At 34.3% G+C, this 18,459-nt stretch overlaps 1 non-coding gene across 1 annotated transcript; it reads left to right on the top strand.

The window, feature by feature from the left end:
• Positions 1-14,684: 14,684 nt before the first annotated feature.
• Positions 14,685-14,791, top strand: LOC123574726 (U6 spliceosomal RNA). The gene has a single exon (XR_006699930.1). It is a non-coding gene; the product is annotated as a U6 spliceosomal RNA (small nuclear RNA).
• Positions 14,792-18,459: the final 3,668 nt, after the last annotated feature.

Raw genomic sequence — 18,459 nt, 5'->3', positions numbered from 1 at the left:
GACCCCTGGTATATCCCCAGACACCTATGTTACTGTGCTATTTGGGTCTTCTACCTCTTGCGAAGTAAACACTGAGCAAATCTAAGTAAACAGTTTGTTTTAGTTGAAGATAGAAAGACTCCATTTAATTGAGTTTTGATGATAGATGTGCTCCAAATGGTGCAAACAACTTTGACATGGTAAAATAATATTGTCTTACGGCATGTGTAACACTACATAAAGAATCTTAGCTTAGCACTTTCTGAGTTTACAACATTTAAGTGAGAAAATGACAAAAGAAAGCCAAACTGTCAGAAACAGAAAAACCTTTAACAATCCTAAAATACAGACTATAATTCTCTTCTTTATTCATTTGATTTTGGGAATAATCTTTGCAACAGAAGGAGGGAATGAGAAAGACGCTGAACTTTGTACTTAAGAAACTTTACTTTTCTGTGGTCCACTGCATCGAGTTGAAAATGACACCACAACTAACACTTGAGTATTGATTCTATGATGTGGTTGTGGGCAAGTGATTGAGGCAAATCAACATGTCAAGGAAGGTAAACTCTAACCGAAAAAAAATCCTTCTCTACTGTTTTGCCTACTACCACTTACGGATGATTTTACATAAAAAGTGTATTGTCATTAAAACCATCCATAGAAATTAAAAATTCAAAGTCTTATTTCATAAGTCTCTACATAAAGAAGACTCCTTATTTTAAACATTTACTATAAACCAGTTGATTTTGAAATGGCAAAATACTGGTGTTAGATTATGGTTAAACTCAACGATCAACATTTTTATTCTCTTATTTTCACAGTACAGCTAATTCTTTTGCCAGCTTTTGATAAATGTCTTCTTAAATATAGTTTTACTAAACATCAAATATATATATATTTCAAACTTTATATACATATCTATATATCTGTATATATCTCTCAAACTTTTTAAAAACAAACTTTCTTGAAGAGTTACTTTATTTGATTTTATTTATATAATATGGCTAATCTCATTTGTACTATTTTCATCTATGTATTACTCTGAATTCGTGTCATCACAATGGCTCCTACTAAATACAGAACAGTATCTTTAGGGATCAGATACAAGATCTCATGCAATTTCAAAATCAGAAGAGATCAATCTGTAGCTGAACAAGTGATTTTTGGATAATTGTAAGTTATCATCCAAGATTTTCTTGACATTCTCAAATCAGTTCTATCAGTAGTAAAGTCAGAATGTTTCTCAGTCTCTTTCAACAAGATTGGAAAAGTAAATATATCAGTGATCCAATATTTGTAATAGAAGTAACAAACTTTGAATACACTATCTGCTTCTCAAAAGTAACTTGTTTTCTTAATTTTATTATTCTTTTGTATTTTCAACTTCTCCCTCCCACCCGATTCGTGGCTTTGTGCATCAAAATATTCTCTCCTTAGCTATGCATGGTGGTCCACGCCTGTAATTCCAGCTACTCAGGAGTATGAGGTGGGAGGATCACTTGAGCCCAGAAGTTCGAGACCAGCCTCGGTAACACAGCAAAACTCTGTCTCTGAAAATTAAATAAATAAATAAATATTTTCACCTTATCTCTTTTAAAACTCAAAAACTCTTAGATAAACACTTCACAATCAACTAACAGGTCCATGAAATAATGTGTAATTTTATTAGTCATCAGGAAATTATAAACTGAAACCTCACAACTTACTCTAGAATTACTAAAGTTAAAAAAGGTGGAAAATATCAACTGCTAGAATGGATGTGGAGCAACTGGAACTCATGTGAACTGCTGGGGGGAAAGATAAATGATACAGTAACATTGAGAAACAGTGGTATTTTCTTTCTTTTTTTAAAACTTTTAGGTTCAAGGGTACATGTGAAGGTTTGTTATATAAGTAAATTCATGTCACAGGAATTTGCTGTATAGATTATTTCTCAAGTGTATACTTAGGCTATAATCCATTAGTCAGTCCTAGAAAAATAAAAAGATAGGGTCAAACGAAGACTTGTTTACATATGATAGATAGATAGTCACCAGCAGATGACTAACAACATATGGCGTATTCATGCAGTGGAACCCTACTCAGCAATAGGAAGCAGCAGACTACAGCTACACACCACCAATGGATACATCTCAAGAATATTATGTTACATGAAAGAAGCCAGATAGAAAAGAAAATGTGCCGTACGCTTCCGTTCACATAAAATTCTAGAGCTAGCAAGCCGAAGCAATAATGATGGAAATTAGAAGAGCAGTTTCCTTGGGGCATTGACCTGAAAGAAGCGTCAGGGAGCTTTTCAGGATCATGAAAATGTTTTATACCTTGGATGAGCTGGCGGTTACTTGACCGTCTTGTTTTAAAAACTATTTGAACTGTACACTTAAAACCTGTGTATTTTCTTGTATGTAAATTGTAACACAATTTAAAAAGTGGAAACCACAATTCTGTTGTTATTTCATGTAAAATCCATCTCTCTCAACAGTCAGACTTCTTGAATGGGTTGCTTTTATTTGCATTCTCCATTTTCTTACCTTTGCTCAGCCTTAAACTCAGTCATTCACTACAATAATCCCCCTCCCACATGCTGTTCCTCTTTTCCAAAATTTCCTTCCCCTGGATGATTTGGCCTGGCTAATCCTACTCATTCTTTCGATTTCAACCTCAACGTCATCATCCCCTAGCCCTCTAGACCACACTAAGTGCTATGGATATGCATTTTTATAGAATCCTTTACTTTCATAATATAGCATTCAGCATCTCTTCTTATAATTACTTGCTTAAATTATCTCTCTTTACACTAAGCCATATGCTCTGGGCAGGGATGTTTATTTTGTTCACCCCTGAATTCTCAGTACCAAGCAAATTGCTTGGTGCATGATAATTGAAAAACTATCTGTCGAATGAATAAATAAGTACATGAATGAGCCATCTCTTGTACTTTTCATATATTTTTCGTCTCTCGTACTTTTCATATATCAGCTCTCTCACTCTTCCTTTGATTTATTTCTATTTTCTCTTCCATAATTCCAGTGAGTCCTTAACATCTCTTCCCTAGGCTTTTGTAATAAGTTTCTAACAGATCCCTAGGACTCTAGTCTCTTGTGTTTCTAATCTAGTATTTGCATTGCCACAAGAAACATCTACCTAAAATGTCTGTTAACTTGTCGTATTCTGCTGTTTTCAGTATCTTTAATTACTTACTACACAAATAAAAAACTTTCAACATTATTTTTCTGGATCAATCCTTTTTTGGCAGGTCATATCTCAGGATATCTTTCTTCTATCCATTTCTACTTTCTCTTTACCATTTGAACTGTTGCAAACCTCATCTTGTCTCTACCTCCAGTGCCTTTCCATTCTAGTGCATTTTCCTCAGAATCGCCAGTACTATCTCCCCAGAATAAAATTTGATTATATCGATTGTTAGTTTAAAACATTTTATTGGCCTGCCATTGTCTACAAAATAACATTTACAGTTCTTAATTCTGAAATAAAGACTTCTATAATGGAATTCTTTAAAAAAAAAATTGTTCCAAAGTAAGGAACTGCAAATGTTATTTTCTAAACAATAGCAGGCCAATAAAAGCCTTTAAACTAACAAGCGACATAATTAAATTTTATTTTATGGGAGATATGCACTAGAATATGGGAAATGCACTAGAATGAAAAGGCACCAGAGTTATCCCAAATACTATTATTTGATCAGCACACGTTGTATTCTTGTATCAAATATCACATGGACCCCGTAATGTGTATTTGTAATACTTATAAATAAAATATTATAAAAAATTTGCACATACTATTCTTTATTTTTTAAGATCTATTTTTCCTTTCCTCACTTTTAAATACTCAATGAAATGTCATATTTTCAGTGACCTCATCCAAGCCCCCAAGCTTAGCTAATTTTCTTGCTTGTTCTTTGTGCTACCCCATTACTTAGTTCCTGTTTCCACAACACTTCCATGCTGTAGAATAATTTTTTCTCTTTTCATGTTTGTTTTCCCTTGTTAAGACTATGTTTTCTTGAGGGCAACAATAATGTATTATGATTTTATTTTTATTCTCTTAGTACAATGCTTGGGATAGAGTGATAATCAATGAATGTATTGACTGCACTAATAAATGATGAATTCATACCGGTTTTGAAGGTATTTGATGTTTTCACATGCCTTGATTTTACTTCTGTGGTTTGCTCAGCCTGGATTGCCTTTCTAATTCTGTGATTGGTGACAATCTGTATCTCGTAAAGGTCTGGTTTGACTGATTCCTTTTATGTGGCACTCTCCCAGCCCTCTTACATGAGAATTAATTGTGCCTTCCTGTATGTTCCCTTGGTGGCTGTTTTGTGTGTATCCATTATTTAACTCAATAAACATAATATCATGAACTGGCTACATGGCAGGCACTATGGATGCTATGTAGGTTACAACAGAGAATGTGACCTGCTGGCTACCATTGAGAAGTTCACGGTGTAATGGAGAGATGCATTTGTAAAAATATAGATACAAGTTAATCTGTTAAATGCTATTATCTAGGTGAGAACAAAATGCTATAAGATCAGAGAGCTTGGAAGAATTAATGTGACATGATTCATAGGCAATGATTCATAGACTGGTTGAGATCTGAGCTGGTGCTTGAAAAAGGCATAGGAGTGTGACAGGCAAATAGGTGGTTGTAAAGATATTCTAAGCAGAAGAAACAGCCTTTGTAAATGCACAGGTTCATGAGAAAGGATTCTGGCAAATGATTCACACATTTTTCCTCCACAGTGATCTGAACTTCCTGTCCATGCATATAACACTTTTAAACTCTAGAGAACAACTTACTAACTCTTAGCACTATAGACTCCAGTCAGCCTCTTCAGTACCTTGGATTTGGTGTCACCTGGAATAGTAAAAGCCTTAAAATTCTTAATTCCAATATTTCCCTCTCATACATCCAATTCATCCACTTACTTAACCACATTTATTTTCTGCACTTGTCATGATCTTATGACCCTCCAACTCATATTACCTCTCTTTTATGTGTCCCCCTTCTTTGTTTTCCATAAGAAAGGCTTGTTAAGAGTAACTTGAAAATTTCAGAAAAATCATAACAGGAATTTCATGTAAAACAATTTCCTTTTTTTTTCACAGTATCATTAGTTTATCACATAAATTGCCTAGTACTCTTTATCTGGAAATTTGCAGACATCATTCCTAAATTGGTCTCGATGTGGTGATTGGTGCATTACAAGTGAATAACAACAGTAAATAATTCATAATCAAATCTCCCTTGAAGACATAAGTAAACATATAAATAACTATAATAAATTAGATGGGAACATGATGACTTTGATTTGATTGACAAAACTACCTGATGCTTTGTCTCCAGGGAGACATCATCAGGCATGATGCAGATTCTCCACTGCAAATTAGAATTCTATGCACGACTTTGTTCTGAAGCTCAATTAACTTTGAAATTTAAAAATGCTTTACAGAACTAGGCTTGGGTTGATGAAAAGTAGAGTTATTAGTTTTAACCACAAAATAGGATATATTTCCAAACTATATATTGAAAGACCAGGATAAACTAACAAGAAACCAAGCTTTCAGAAAGTAACTAATGTATAAAAGAAAATAACAAAAGTCTCAAATGTTCTGTTAGCAGTTTTATTTTGTTTTTGTTTTTAAGTTATTTTTATTTGCTGTCTGGCTTTCTGTTACATTTCTGTAACATTTCTGTAGCTATCTGGCTTTTAGTACCTTTGGTAACATAAAAATTGCAGTCCTGCATAGACATACTTTTGTAAACATATGGGGTATTTATTTCTGCCAAATAAAGAGAAATAAGTTTTCATACCAAGCCATCTTTATATTTTACAAAAGAAACCACATTGAGCCGTTTAAAACTGAGCACTTAGTTTCCATCTCCCCACTCCACCATCCCCATCAAATGTTGTGTCTTACCCTGGTCTCCTTTTCATTTCTTCTCCCCTAGGATATGAGCCTTTTTGTACCTGTGGATTAAATCACACAGAATCCAAGGTTCACCTTAGCACCAGAAGATGGTGCCAAAATTGCTACATTAATTTAAATAGCACACTCCTTTTAGAAATAATAACCTTTATTTATGTATTCAGATTATTAACCAAACAACACTGAAGTTCATTTAATTTTTGACAAGTGATTTTCTTGTGGGGAGGGTGGGGATAAAAGCAAACACCTAAAGAGGTAGGTTCATTTTTATAACTTGTTTACAGGGTTATGATACACTCCCATTTATATGTCTAAGAATGCGATGCATTTTGTGAGCGCTTATCTCACTTATAAATAAAGATGATGTGGAGCTTCACCTAGAAGCAACATAAAATTCTATACATTCAGAGGTAGTAGACAGATATTGGATAAAATCTGTAGCCTCTGAATTGTGATCCCAGCTCTGCCTTAGTTTAAATCTAACTTATGAGTCTCTTAGATTCTATAGGATTTTCTTCTGAAAAAAAAAAAAAAGATAGTAAACAGTGCTCTGCTTTCTTCAGTGTTATGAGAAATGAATGGGATAGATATTATACACCCAAATACATATTTTACTTTTAATTTTAGCATGTTATGATGAAAAATTTCAACATATCCACATGTTGAGAGAACAGAATAAAGAATCTCCGTGCACTCATCCCCAACTTCCACGGATATAAATACAGGGCCAATTTGTGGCATTTATGTTTCCATCTACTTCTCAATATTTTTATGTTTACTTTCGTTTTTTGAGACGGAGTCTAGCTTTGTCGCCCAGGTGCCCAGGCTGGAGTGCATTGATTGCGGCTCACTGCAAACTCCAGCTCCCGGGTTCAAGCGATTCTCCTGCCTCAGCCTCCCAATCAGCTGGGATTATAGGCATGCACCACCGCGCCCAGCTAATTTTTGTATTTTTAGTAGAGATGGGGTTTCACTGTGTTGGTCAGGCTGGTCTCGAACTCCTGACTTGCTGATCCGACTGCCACAGCCTCCCAAAGTGCTGGGATTATAAGCATGAGCCACTGCACCCGGCCTCAAAATTGTTTTTAAGCATATACTCAACATTTTATAATTTCATCCATAAATATATTAGCATTTATGTCCAAAAACTATGGTCTCGTAAAAATCACAGAACCGGCCCGGGGCGGTGGCTCATGCCTGTAATCCCAACACTTTGGGAGACCGAGGCGAGCGGATCACTTGAGGTCAGGAGTTCATGACCAGCCTGGCCAACACAGTGAAATCCCGTCTCTACCAAAAATACAAAAATCAGCCAAGCGTTGTGGCGTGTGCCTGTAATCCCAGCTACGCGGGAGGTTGAGACGGGAGAATTGCTTGAACCCAGGAGGCGGAGGTTGCAGTGAGCCAGAGATCAGGCCACCGCACTCCAGCCTGGGAGACAGAACGAGACTCCGTCTCAAGAAAGAAAAAAAAAAAAAAATCACATCACCATTATCACAGGTTAAATAATTAAATAGTAATGATTTAATACATCAAAAGAAACAATCTAATATATCAAACAGTACATCAAATAATCATCGATAAAATCCAGCATTCAAATTCCTCCTCTTTTCTGGTAAGTTTTTGCAACACTTTGAATGAAGATCCAAATAAGGTCCATATATTAGAGTTCGCCCGTAAGTTGCAATTCAATGTTATTTTAAACTATGAGTTACTCCGCTCCCTTTTTTCACAATGTATTTTATTTGTTGGAGAGCCTCATTTGTCTTCCTCATTGTGTCAATATGTTGTGCTGTCTTCTGTGTGTCTTGTAAATTATAGCTATATCTAGAGCTGTAGTAAAATTTATATTTTACTTTTCTCATATTCCAAAGTTGCATTCCTAATATTATTATTTTAAACAACATTATTTTCTCTACAGACAACTTTCCCCTACTATTTCTATTAAAATTTTTGAATCAGGACAAACTCATGTGATACACTAAACAAGAATAGACATCATAATGCTCTGAAACTTACCTTCCCATATGTTTAATTTATGACCAAGAGGGAATTCCTGAGTTGTACTCATTGCCTCTCCTCCTTCCTAATGAAACAATAAGTGTTCAGAGGTATGATGAGTATTTGTTATTATCCCTCCAACCTCATTTCTTTCTTCTTCTTCTTCTTCTTAATTATATGTATATTATAATCTTAACTGTATTCCACATTTGAACAATGTAATACTGAATTACATATATGAAGATTATAAAGCATAATGATAATAAAACAAAGATAAAACAAGATGATCTTCTAGATGTTACATTGAGTGTTACACTAGAACATCAATGTAACATCTAGAACATGATGAATATGGCCTCAATCCCAGTCCATCCTATCTCACTGCCTCCTTTCTCATATGCAAGTACTATTTCCTTGCTTTATAAAAATCAGTTTTATTATATGTATAAGATCAAAAAATGTTATTATAGTTTACTTTTTTAAGCTTTATCAAAATGATACAATATATAATAGTAATCTGGAATTGAATGTGTTTATTCAAACTGTTTTAAAGTTTCATCCATGTGGTTGTTCAATTTATCTTCCCTGCCATATATAATTTAATTTAGCCATTTATTTATTCCCTCTCCTGTCATTGAACATTTGGGTTGTTTCCAGTGTTTTACTGTTTCCCAAGTGAGACTGTAGACATTCTTATAGTTGTTTTTTGGTATACGTGTCCCAAAGTGTTTCCAGAGATTATCTTCAGCAGTAGAATTGCTGTGCAGTATCATGTGCACATGTTCAATTTTATAAAATAATACAAAATTGTCCTCAAAGTAGTTTGCCATCTTAACAGCATATAAGCGTCTCCACTTATTAACAACATCTTCAATTTTTGGGACTACCAGAATTGCTGTTTTTTTAAGAAAGTAGGTTTTTTGAAGAGTATCTCATTGTTGACTTAATTGACATGGCACTGATTAATAATGACATTGCATTTCATTTTCCATGGGTTTTTGCCATACGTATTTCAACTCCTCTGAAATTCCTGTTCATGTATCTTTCCTACTTTTGTTTTTGCTTTAGAGGAATCGAAAATCTGGTATGTATTTTAGATGCTGCTTTTGTCAATTACATGTGTTGCAATTATTCTCTCTCATTTCGTGGCTAATCTTACAACTCCGTTAGGAATGGCTTTTGATGAACATAAGTTTAAACTTTCAACATAGTTGTAAATATCAGTATTATTCTTCATGGTTATGGATTTTCTAGTTTTCATTGTTATCCAATATCCTAAAGTTATAAAGCTGTTTCCCTATATTTTAAATCTAAAAATGTTAAAATTACACTTTTCATATTGAAATCCTTGCTCCACTTGGAATTGTTTTTGTGTGTGTGTAGTGTGAGGTTGGATTCAATTTTTTTCTCCCACATAAATAACTGATTGAGCATCTTTTAGGGCATTATCCCATATTCACATTTATCATCTATTAAAGTTCTGTGTCTAAGCATGTATCTATACATTGGCTATTTAGCCCCATTGATCTCTTTGTTTACCATTATTTAAACATCAAACTATCCTAAATGTTTGAAATTTATGGTAATTCTTGAAATCTTGGTGGGTTAATTTTCCACATTAATCCTGTTTAGGAATATTTTGGCTATACTTGACGCTTTGCTCTTCCAACAAATTTTAAATCATCTTGTGAAGTTTCTTTAAATAATATTGTCAAGATTTTTATATGAATTACATTGAATATATATATATGGAAAATCTGTATCTTTATGATATTAAGTTTTTCTATCAATAAATATAGCATATCTCTCCATTTATTAGTTCTTCATTAAGATATTTCAATAAATTTTATACTTTTCTCCACAAAGGATTTAAATATGCTTGGTTATTTTGTCCTCATTAATATATAATTTTTGTTATTATAAATGATAGCTAATTATGATTATTTTATTACTGATGCAAAACATTTTAATTGATTTTGGAATATTTACCTTGTATCTTTTCACTTTGCTAAACTTATTTTTTAATGATCTATTCATAGTTATTTTTTTAAGAGGTTTCAATGTAGACAATCATACCATCTGCCAATAATGACCGTTTTGTTTCTACCTCCTCCATTCTCAGGTACTTAGCTTCATTTCTCATCTGATTACTTTACTATTAAGATCTGTTAGTGTGGTTATAGCATGCATTTTTGACTCGTATATAATTTTTAAGGGTGTGTTTTCAAAGTTTCCATATTAAAAAATGACATTTTCTATAGGTTTTTTGTAGGTAGCTGTTTTATTCTGTTCTTTCTTGCTTACAACAGAATACCAGAAACTTGGTAATTTATTTTATAAAGTAATGTATATTTTACAGTTACAGGGACCGGGAAGTCTGACATCAAGGGTCCACCTCTGGTGAGGGCCTTCTTGCTGATGGGACTCTGTAAAGTCCTGAGGTAGCGCAGATCAGCACATGGTGAAGGGGCTGCATGTGCTAGCTCAGGTATCTCCTTTTCTTATAAAGTCACCAGTGCCACTCCCGTGATAACTTATTAATTGATTAACCCATTAGTAATCAATAAATGGATTAATCCATTCATGACGACTTTGCCCTCATGATCTAATATATACACTATGTACCCACAAAAATTAAGAATTAAAAAAAAGAACCGGTCATCTGTTAGAGGCCCCACCTCTCAATACTGTCACACTGGGGATTAAATTTCAACATGAGTTTTGGAGGGGATAAATATTCAAACCATAGTAATACCTTTTAAGGAAGTTATCTCTTATTCTTAGTTTGCTAAGCATATTTTTAAATATCATAAATACATGCCAAATTTTCTTAAAACATTTTTGCATATGATGTAGGGATATTTTCCTTATAGTCAAATAACTCTTATATTGAGATAAATTCTACTTGGTCATGATACATTTCCTTATACACTTATATATTCAGTTTGTTAATATTTTGCATTTATATTCACCAATAATACTATTCTTTACTTTTTCTTGTACTGATGAGTTTGGTTTCAAAGTTATACTGATCCCAGGGAATGACCTGGGAGGTTTCTCCTTTTGAATCTTCTGAAAAAGTTAGCTGAAGAACTGGAGTGACTAGTACTTTGAAGATTTGGCATAAATTGTCATTAACCCTGAATGATTAGTGTGAAAAAAATTAGCATTTAATTTAATTTCCTATTAAAGCATTCTTTTTCTTTCTTAGTTTTCAGAAGCTGTATTTTACTGGGATATTTTTCATTGCATTTAAATTTTCAAATTTTTTGTCATGCAGTTCAGAGTATTGTTATCTTTTTAACTGCTATGAGATATATATAGTTGTATCTATCTTTTTTATTCCTAATATTATTTATTCGTGACTTCGCTTTGTGAAATTTATTTTTCCATTTTACTAGTTTGTAAAGTATTATTATTTGCAGCAGCAGCATATAGTAAATGGGGTTGTGGGAGTGGTCTTGCCTGGATACAAGAAAAAGCATGGTTTGCAGAAGATAAAACACTAGATAAAACTGACTAAAAGTTGATGTGCTTTTTATTATCATCATGGACTGGCAATCCTAAACAATATCAGTGATAAAATACTCCTCTATTAAAAATTACTTTGTGGTCCTACCATCTAAATGATTGCTGTGGTTACTGTTGAATTTCAAAAACACAGAAAATTCCAAATTACTATGTGCTTACTATTTGCATCATTCAACGTTGTTTTTGGCCTGGAAGGTAATGAGGTAAACTGTACAGTCTACCTGTGACACATGTAGATTTAGTTAAATGACTTCATTTGGAGAGTAGATTCATAAGAGTTTAGAGTTATTACATCTTATTTCAGACAATTTGTGCTCCCAATTGCAATGGTTTACGTGTTACTGTTATACAGCAGGTTCAAGATAAATAATGATAAGGCCTAGAGCTCAAGTTATTTCATTTCTGTCATTCCAGGTTACACTTAGAGTCCTTATTTTGTTTAAAATTTTAAATAGTGAAATAAAGTGTGAAGTGCTAGGTGTAAGGTTACTTTTGTGAAGTGAAAAAATTTCATTTAAACCTGGAATGTTATATGGAATTTGATAATAGCTTTAAAGTAAAATTTTTTTCTCCTCTTTAAATGTTATCTTTAAAATTTTAATTGCCCCTTATTATTAACTGTAATGTTTTTCATTACTGCAACAAAATCCATAGGTACAAGTTTTTCTCTTTTTTCAATAAAATATATCAATGTAATTCAAAAAGCATTACTTCCCTACTTTTTTCCTTTTTTATGTCATAATATTTATTTTCAATATTTTTCTACTGGCCTGATTATATATATAACATCATTAAAATAAAATATTTACTGCCTGTGTGTCTTTTCATTTTATTAGTCCTTTCGTTTTATATTTACTACTGAAAAGTTTTGTCCCTGCAGTGTAGATAATCTCTAATGTATTTTGTTTTTGTTTTTGGAGGTTTTGGGGTTTAGGTTTATTATCTCCTTCAACTCTCCATGGATTTAATTTTTCTTTTTATATATATATATATTATACTTTAAGTTCTGGGATACATGTGCAGAACGTGCAGCTTGTTACATAGGTATACATGTGCCATGGTGGTTTGCCGCACTCATCAGCCCATCATCTGTATTAGGTATTTCTCCTAATGTTGTCCCTCCCCTAGCCCCACCCCCTGACAGGCCCCAGTGTGTGATGTTCCCCTGCCTGTGTTCACGTGTTCTCATTGTTCAATTCCCACTTATGAGTGAGAACATGCAGTGTTTGGTTTTCTATTCTTGTCTTAGTTTGCTGAGAATGATGGTTTCCAGCTTCATCCATGTCCCTGCAAAGGACCTAAACTCATTCTTTTTTATGGCTGCATAGTATTCCACATTTTCTTTATCCAGTCTATCATTGATGGGCATTTGGGTTGGTTCCAAGTCCTTGCTATTGTGAACAGTGCTGCAATAAACCTGTGTGTGCATGTGTATTTATAGTAGAATGATTTATAATCACTTGGGTATATATTCAGTAATGGACTAAAACACAAAAAGCAATGGCAACAAAAGACAAAATTGACAAATGGGATATAAGTAAACTAAAAGGCTTCTGCACAGCATAAGAAATTATCATCAGAGTGAACAGGCAACCAACAGAATGGGAGAAAGTTTTTCTACCTATCTATCTGACAAAGGGCTAATATCCAGAATCTGCAAAGAACTTAAACAAATATACAAGAAAAAAAACAAACACCCTAACAAAAAGTGGGTGAAGGATATGAACAAACACTTCTCAAAAGAAGACATTCATGAAGCCAACAAACATATGATAAAAAGCTCATCATCACTGGTCATTAGAGAAATGCAAATCAAAACCACAATGAGATACCATCTCACACCAGTTGGAACGGCAATCTTTAAAAAGTCAGGAAACAACAGATGCTGGAGAGGGTGTGGAGAAATGGAAACACTTTTACACTATTGGTGGGAGTGTAAATTAGTTCAACCATTGTGGGAGACAGTGTGGTGATTCTGCAAGGATTTAGAACCTGTAATTTTTGTTTTTCTAACTTTAGTGGCATGCTTAAGTCATTAATTCTCAGCTTTTCTTTCTTTCTTTTTTTTTTAAGAGCTGTAGATTTTTAACCAAAATTTCAATGTTGCAATTTAACAAATACATCTTTCTTTGGTGAAAATAAAGAAGGATAATTCTTTCATCCTTTCCCTTATTTAGTAGCTTTAAAAAATGAATTGAGGCCAGACACAGTGGCTCACGCCTGTAATCCCAGCAGTTTGGGAGGCTGAGTTGGGTTTATCACCTGAGGTCAGGAGTTCGAGACCAGCCTGGCCAACACAGTGAAACTCCATTTCTACCAAAAATACCAAAATTAGCTGGGTGTGGTGGCAGGCGATTGTAATCTCAGCTACTTGGGAGGCTGAGGCAAGGGAATAGCTTGAACCTGTGAGGCAGAGGTTACAGTGAGCCAAGATCACGCCACTGCACTCCAGCCTGGGTGACACAGGGAGACTCAAAAAAAGTAAAAATAAAAATAGAAAGAAAGAGAAGTGAATTCGTTCATTAGTGTCTTCCAAAGAACAGTAAGAGTTTTTTCCCCCATTTCCCTTCCTTCCTTCCTTCCTTCCTTCCTTCCTTCCTTCCTTCCTTCCTTCCTTTTTTAAATCAACACAAAGTGATGGACGTAAACATATTTCATGTATTTCAATTAATGGCAGACATTATATTTATGGATAATGATATCCATTTGATATCATTTGGCCAGTGATAGCCATTTAATATTTTTCCTGAGCCTATTGGTGATAATCTGAATAGGCTTTGATAGTAAATTGCTTTTTGGTATTCAAGATGATCTAGGTTTATTTTCTATGTTTCATACCTTAGACCTGAAATTAACCATTTCCTTATGACGTCCAGGTTTTTTATTTAGTCAGAAATTGCAGTTAAGGACAAGGGTCTAAGAGCACACATTGATACTATATTGTTCACTGTTTCAGAACCAGTCCTCTCTATCTATCCCTTCCTCTTCTAGGGAAATTTTATATATTTAGCTTGATGCTTTTTTATAGTATATATTTTTTATTATTATATAATGTAAATGTTATATTTCTATGATATTGTCATGTAAATATTATTATAGAATTTAAATATGTATATATTCATATATTCTCTTTCTTAAACAGTGGCATACCATACACATTGTTTTCCACCTTGATATTTTTTCACCTGACATTTCTCCATAATAATATATAGAGTGCTCACTTCAGCAGCACATATACTAAAATTGGAACGATACAGAGAAGATTAGCATGGCCCCTGCGCAAGAATGACACGCAAATTTGTGAAGCGTTCCATATTTTTAACCAATTTGATCAACTGGAAGAAAGAGTATCAGTAATTGAAGATCAAATGAATGAAATGAAGTGAGAAGAGAAGTGTAGAGAATAAAGAGTAAAAAGAAATGAACAAAGCTTCCAAGAAATACGGGATTGTGTGAAAAGACCAAATCTACGTCTGATTGGTGTGCCTGAAAGTGACGGGGAAAGTGGAACCCAGTTGGAAAACACTCTGCAGGATATCATCCAGGAGAACTTCCCTAACCTAGTACGGCAGACCAATATTCAAATTCAGGAAATACAGAGAATGCCACAAAGATACTCCTCGAGAAGAGCAACTCCAAGACACATAATTGTCAGATTCACCAAAGTTGAAATGAAGGAAAAAGTGTTAAGGACAGCCAGAGAGAAAGGTCGGGTTACACACAAAGGGAAGCCCATCAGACTAACAGCAGATCTCTCGGCAGAAACTCTACAAGCCAGAAGAGAGTAGGGGCCAATATTCAACATTGTTAAAGAAAAGAATTTTCAACCCAAAATTTCATATCCAGCCAAACTAAGTTTCATAAGTGAAGGAGAACTAAAATCCTTTACAGACAGGCAAATGCTTAGAGATTTTGTCACCACCAGGCCTGCCCTACGAGAGATCCTGAAGGAAGCACTAAACATGGAAAGGAACAACAGGTACCAGCCGTTGCAAAAACATGTCAAAATGTAAAGTCCATCGATGCTAGGAAGAAACTGCATCAACTAGTGAGCAAAATAACCAGCTAATATCATAATGACAGGATCAAGTTCACACATAACAATATTAACCTTAAATGTAAATGGACTAAATGATCCAATTAAAAGACACAGAGTGGCAAATTGGATAAAGAGTCAAGACCCATCAGTTTGCTGTATTCAGGAGACCCATCTCACACGCAGAGACACACATAGGCTCAAAATAAAGGGATGGAGGAAGATCTACCAAGCAAATGGAAAACAAAAAAAAGCAGGGGTTGTAATCCTAGTCTCTGATAAAACAGACTTTAGACCATCAAAGATCAAAAGAGACAAAGAAGGCCTTTACATAATGGTAAAGGGATCAATTCTTCAGGAAGAGCTAACTATCCTAAATATATATGCACCCAATACAGGAGCACCCAGATTCATAAAGCAACTCCTTAGAGACTTACAAAGAAACTTAGACTTCCATACAATAATAATGGGAGACTTTAACACCCCACTGGCAACATTAGACAGATCAACGAGACAGGAAGTTAACAAGAATATCCAGGAATTGAACTCAACTCCGCACCAAGCCTACCTAATAGACATCTACAGAACTCTCCACCCCAAATCAACAGAATATACACTCTTCTCAGCACCACATTGCACTTATTCCAAAATTGACCACATAGTTGGAAGTAAAGCACTCCTCAGCAAATGTGAAAGAACAGAAATTATAACAAACTGTTTCTCAGACCACAGTGCAATCAAACAGGAACTCAGGACTAAGAAACTCAATCAAAACTGCTCAACTACATGGAAACTGAACAACCTGCTCCTGAATGACTACTGGGTACATAACGAAATGAAGGCAGAAATAAAGATGTTCTTTGAAACCAATGAGAACAAAGATACCACATACCAGAATGCCTAGGACACATTTAAAGCAGGGTGTAGAGGGAAATTTATAGCACTAAATGCCCACAAGAGAAAGCTGGGAAGATCTAAAATTGACACACTAACATTACAATTAAAAGAACTAGAGAAGCAAGAGCAAATACATTCAAAAACTAGCAGAAGGCAAGAAATAACTAAGATTAGAGCAGAACTGAAGGAGATAGAGACACAAAAAACCCTCCAAAAAGTCAATGAATCCAGGAGATGGTTTTTTGAAAAGATCAACAAAATTAACAGACCACTAGCAAGACTAATAAAGAAGAAAAGAGAGAAGAATCAAACAGACGCAATAAAAAATGATAAAGGGGATATCACCACCGACCCCACGGAAATACAAACTACCATCAGAGAATACTATAAACACCTCTATGCAAATAAACTAGAAAACCTAGAAGAAATGGATAATTTCCTGGACACTTACACTCTCCCAAGACTAAACCAGGAAGAAGTTGAATCCCTGAATAGACCAATAGCAGGCTCTGAAATTGAGGCAATAGTTAATAACCTACCAACCAAAAAAACTCCAGGACCAGATGGTTTCACAGCCGAATTCTACCAGAGGTACAAGGAGGAGCTGGTACCATTCCTTCTGAAACTATTCCAATCAATAGAAAAAGAGGGAATCCTCCCTAACTCATTTTACGAGACCAACATCATCCTGATACCAAAGCCTGACAGAGATACAACAAAAAAAGACAATTTTAGACCAATATCCCTGATGTACATTGATGCAAAAATCCTCAATAAAATACTGGCAAACCGAATCCAGCAGCACATCAAAAAGATTATCCACTATGATCAAGTGGGCTTCATCGCTGGGATGCAAGGCTGGTTTAACATATGCAAATCAATAAACGTAATCCAGCATATAAACAGAAGCAAAGACAAAAACCACATGATTATCTCAACAGATGCAGAAAAGGCCTTTGACAAAATTCAACAGCTCTTCATGATAAAAATTCTCAATAAATTCGGTATTGATGGAATGTATCTCAAAATAATAAGAGCTATTGATGACAAATCCACAGCCAATATCATACTGAATGGGCAAAAACTGTAAATGTAAAACATTCTTAAAAATTTAATAAGATCTGTCATTTTTCCTCTGTATTTAAAATTACAGTTAGGAAAATTTTCCCCAGACACAAATTATAGGGCAATCAATCCATGTTTTCTTTTAGTATTTGTTTTATTTTATTTTTTAACACTCAACTCTTAGATCCTTTTGGAATGTATCCTGAGGTATGATGTAAAGAGTCAATTCACTCTTATTGTTTTCCATGCGGCTACTCTTGTTTAGCCATCTTATTAATTAAGCAGTCCATTTTCTCACTACTTATAGGAAATACTGATTGCTTAAATATGACATTTTCATAAGCGATTAAGTCCATTTCTTCTGTTGCCATCTCCTCACTGTTTCTACTCTCTTCTTCTTAGTATTAAAATAAACTGGTCCTTCTCATTAAGGATGAAGTGCACCTGCTGAACAGTCTCAGAACTATCAGGAACACAAACAGGTGTGCAAAAAATGTATGGCCTTTAAAAGATACATTTTTATGCAAATGTGCATCTCTTGCTCCATGTGTCTTTAACACAGATAAAACCCACAGGTCCTATATTTAACTCAGCTACAGAGTTGTTGAGTGTTCTCACATATATCAGCTCCTCAGAGCTGAGGATTATTATGCAATCATTAAAAATATAGTATATAAAATGAGATGGAATTGCTTCTTTTGGCAAGCAGAATCATTGGTGTACGTTTAATAATGCACCTATTTTAACAATCTGTCATTAAAACTTTGAGACTAGTCCTTTACTTAATTTTATCTTGCATCAAATTTACCATACAAGATAAACTATACCTACAATATGTTTTTTAAAATCACATTTAATTGTAAGATCCCAATCAACAAGTTGTTTATCATTACTATGGACATATGCACATTCAGGTTTTTTTCTGTGTTCTTATTCTGCTTGTCTATGAATTACTGGAAAGTAACTATTTTTAAAAATGACAGAAGGAAG

Source organism: Macaca fascicularis, chromosome 7, assembly GCF_037993035.2.
Source record: "Macaca fascicularis isolate 582-1 chromosome 7, T2T-MFA8v1.1".
Taxonomy (NCBI): domain Eukaryota; kingdom Metazoa; phylum Chordata; class Mammalia; order Primates; family Cercopithecidae; genus Macaca; species Macaca fascicularis.
Note: the sequence above shows the minus strand (reverse complement) of the source record. Positions and strands in the feature narration are given on the sequence as shown.